General features: G+C 36.3%; 1 pseudogene; it reads right to left on the bottom strand.

Annotated features, from left to right (window-relative positions):
* Window positions 1-2,533: 2,533 nt before the first annotated feature.
* LOC121164480 lies at window positions 2,534-2,611 on the bottom strand (annotated as a pseudogene).
* Between the last annotated feature and the right edge of the window lie 1,871 nt (window positions 2,612-4,482).

Here is a 4,482-nt window from a genome sequence, read left to right as displayed (position 1 = left end):
CAAGGGTTCTTAGGTCAACACAGTCCTACCCCACAACCCTTTCAGAGATGTTGCTTCATCGAATTGTAAAACACTGACATTGTCTCTGCATTCCACCCCAGGGTTTCCAGATCACCTAGATTCTTGTGTTGTCATTTTAGATTTTCTTCATCAAATTACACTCTATGCAATAAGCCTATTTGATTTTTGACAGATGCCTGGTATCATGCCACCACAATTATAGGGTCATATACAATGTCTTCTCTGACCCACATAATGCCCTTATATTTTTACCTGTTAACCCCCCTTATTAGCCCTCCACACAAATATTTCCTTTTATAGTTAAATAGCATTCCCTGAGATGCAGGTGCTATTGCTTTAATTGAAATCTACTCCTCTATCATAAGACATCTGCATTTTCATTTTCTGGCAGTTACAAACCAATTAATATATGCATTCACATACAGATTGTGGTATCGACATAAGTTTTCATTTTCAGTAGATAAATACTTAACCACACAATTGCCACAATGTGTGGTAAAACTAGTGTTCCAAGAAACTCAACGTATCTTCAAAATTGTTGGTACTATTTTCCAAATGGTGAGAAGAAAACTTCCTTTGCATTTTAGGGAAAACGCAATGTTTTCATCATTAAGCATGACGTTAGTGAAAACGCTCTTTAATAGGAAATGTCGTTTTCATTCCTACTTGACGAACATGTTTATGGTTATGAGTGCGTGATAGATTTCATCAAAAACCTTCTTTTCTGTATCCATTGATAAAAAATCCCGATTTTTCTATCTTAGCTTATGGGTTTGATGAATGGAAAGGATTCTAGTTTGAAACAAGCTTGCTGCACCAGGCGTAATCCTAGGTGGTCGCGGTATTATCTATGTGTTACACAGAGTTGGATTCAATTTGTTAGCAGTTTGTGAAGGATATTGGATCTGTGTTCATGCAGGCTATTAATCTGTAGTTTTCAGCTCTTATGCCTCTCTTGGGTTTTGGTATTTAACTTTGCAGAATGAGTAGGCATGTAATATGTTCGCTTCTATTTTCATGAGGAGACTGGGAAGTTGATATACTTTGTTTTAAATGCTTGGTGGATTTTACACCTGAAACCATCTGGACCTGGAAATATCATTCTGGAGGGCTGTTTATTACTTACTTGACTCCTTTTGTAGATATGACTCCATAGCTTGCTTGTTTTTCCTGCTGTGAGCTTTGGCAGATTGTGGCTTTTTTTTTATTATTATTATTAATTACGTTGCATTATGTGACACAGTTTCATAGACTCTGGGATTCCCCCATCCCCTCCCCGTGTCCTCCCCCCATCGTGGATTCCTCCACCTAGTTGCAACATTACAGTTCAAATTAAGTCAAGATTCTTTTGTTGCCATCATATACCAAGCATAGAGTCCAGCATCTTATTGTCCAGATAAGTTCAATGGTTTCTTGGGGAGACCATTTCTGGTCTGAAGGTAGAGCTGGCAGCATAACATCCCTATGAATTAGAAGATTGTGGCTTTTTTAAGGAATCAATTCATATCACTTAGGATCTCCGATTTTTGAACGTAGAGCTTTTCAAAATGCGTCTGTGTTATTGTTTACATGTCCACGTCATCAGAGGTCAGAGTCCCTCTTCCTGTTTCTTGTTGTGCCTTTTTTTTCTCTTGTTAATTTGACTAAATGTTGACAATTTATGTGTCTAACAAAGTCAGCTTCTGATTTTGTTGGTTTTACTCATTTTAGATTTTCTTGACATTTGTCTTTCTTTGTCTCCTTCTTTTGCTGCTTAGTTCGGGTTTTACTCTTTCTTTTCTAATCTCAAAAAATGAAGCTTAGTTATTCATTTTCTATATGCTTTTAATGCTTTGAATTTACCTTTGCATACTATTTTCACTACATCCCACGAATTTTAAGTTGGAAGTTAATTTTCATGCCATTCAAAATATTTTATTCTTTAGTTTTCCTTTGCATCCAAGTCCTTAGAAATATGTCCCTGAATCCTCAAGTACTTGAAGATTTTCTAGTTACTTGTAGTTTTCTGCTTCAGTTACAATGTGGCTGAGAGCATATTTTATATAATTGTTATTCTTTGAAATATTCCAAGGTATTTAAAGCCTATAATGCATTGCGTTTTGGTGAACTGAGCTTAAATGGAATGTATAGCCATTCTCCTCTTGTTGCAAGTAGCACTCTGTAAATAGCAATTAGATCAATTTAATTGTTAATGTTATTCCATTCAATCAAAGTTATGGATATTTTGCCTTCATGGCCTAACAGTTATACACAAGAGGTTCTTAAATCTCCAAGTGTAATACTGGAATTGTCGATTTCTCCTCACGGTTTTGCCAGCTTTTGCCTCACATATTTTGATGTTTTATTAGGTGAACAGGTGTAGAATGACTTTGTCTGCTTGGAAAAGGGACTCATTTATTATGTTGCAATGCTTCTGTAGGTATGTGACTGCTTCCTCTTTTTGAAATCAATGCAGCTTCACCTCTCATTTAATTTGTGTGATTATATTATGTATTTTTCTTCTTTAGCCTGTGTATGCTTTTATACTTAAAATAATTTTCTAATCATCAATATACTACACTTGATCTTAGCCAAAAGGCTGAGAGGCGATCTAGTCATCAATAGATAGTTGGTTTATCTGCCTGCAATGTCTGTGACAATCTCTTGTGAATTTAGATCATCTACATTTAATGTAATTATTTATGTGTTTCAGGTAATAGTTGCCGCATTTGTGATTTTCAAAAATTCATCATTATTTTTTAAATCTCTTGTTTTCCAACCTCTTGTTTTAGTTGATCATCTTAGATAATTTTATTCATCTCTGCTCTTGTCCTGCCATATTCCATCGTAGTTCTTCAATTTTATAGCGACTTCTCTTAGATATTTTGAAACAATCTAAGTCCACTTTCCAATGGAGCTACCACTTTGCCTGTAGTCCATGTACTTTGTAAGGGAATGCAGTCATATGCAGCACTCTAATTGAAGAAGGAATATTTGTTTTGATGTGATTTCATATGATTATAGCAGAGCTGGACATTCCTGGCACCCGGTGATGTTGTGGCGGTCACATGGTCACAGTGCAATTCATTCCGCTTGTGTTTGCAGTGATGCACTGCTCTGCCAGTTCTATGAAAGTGGGGCACAGCATGGTATATAGCATATACTGTTTGATAAAGACTTCGTTACTGATTCATGTTGTTACCACACCATCCTTATTGCCCTTACTTTAGAATGTACTTTATCTACATACATGTAAAAAAACTTCATCTGTAACGTGATCTCTGGCAGGTGCTTCAGGAGGCGGCTGTGGGAAAACGGTGCTATAACAGGAGACGGCATCTCCGTTTGTGGCATTGCCTTTGGACCCTTCTAGGTCTAGCTATGGAGGTTTTGAAGACCATGATATTGGTGGGTCTGATCCACATGGACTGGACTGTGTATATTTATTTTACTCACCCAAATTCTGATTACCCAAAATGTTGTTATTGTTGGTATTCCATATGAATCTTGCTATTGGTTTTCTCCGCTTTTATGAAGAATGCCTCTGGTCCCTGGTGGAGACTGGATTGTGTTTGTATGCAATTTTCAGTGGCATGGGCATTTTAACATTATGTAATATTCTGATCTATGAATATGGGGACTCTCCATTTTTGTGTGTGTCTCCTTCCACTTTTAAGACTTGTATTTTTGTACTTTTCCTTTCCTTCCTGGGTTAAATTTACTCTTGGATTTTGAGGGGTGGGTAGCTGTTCAGAATAGGATTTTATTGCATACTTTCTTCTTCAGCAACTGTTCTGTAAAAATAATGCTGATATTTGTAAATTGATTTTAAATCCAGAAACCCTACCAGGGTCATTTATCAGTCCAAACAGTCTCATAGTAAGGCCTTTAGCTGTTTGTATATGTGAAAAGTGATGTTATCTTCATCTAGGGACATTTTGACTTTCTTTTTTCCTTGTTATGTGCTTTTTAGTTCTTTCTCTTGTCAAACTTACAAGGAGTAAGAGAAGTGGGAGTTGGCCCTGTAGACTTATTTCAGATCACTGAAGAAGAATTTCAGCTTTTTCTTTCTCAGTATGATATTACCTGTTGAGATATGCTCCTTGTATCCTTAAAATCATGATTTTTTTTTAAATCATAAAGCATGGCCAGCTTTTAAACTGCTTTATTCTTTACCTATTCAGGTGTTTACGTAGTTTTTGAATTTCATTCTGTTGGTGTGATGTTTCGTTTTTTTTTGCTCCGTGTGTTGTCAACCAACCATCCTTGCGCTGCTGAGATAAATCATACTGGATTATTGTGAATGATCTTGGGATGTGAAGTTGAACTCAGTTTGCTACTTATTTATTGAAAATTGCTGAATACAGATTCATCAGAAAGAATGAGCAGTGATCTGCCTTTTGTCGCCGTATCCTTGTCTGGTTTTAGTATCAGGGTAATACTGGTTTTGTGGAATACGTTTGGAAGGGTTCCTTTCCAATT

The sequence above is a fragment of the Ochotona curzoniae genome, unplaced genomic scaffold (genome assembly GCF_017591425.1).
Source record: "Ochotona curzoniae isolate NIBS_2020 unplaced genomic scaffold, NIBS_Ocur_1.0 contig_78, whole genome shotgun sequence".
Taxonomy (NCBI): Eukaryota; Metazoa; Chordata; class Mammalia; order Lagomorpha; family Ochotonidae; genus Ochotona; species Ochotona curzoniae.
The sequence above is the reverse complement of the archived record's forward strand: the minus strand, read 5'-3'. Positions and strand labels throughout refer to the sequence as shown.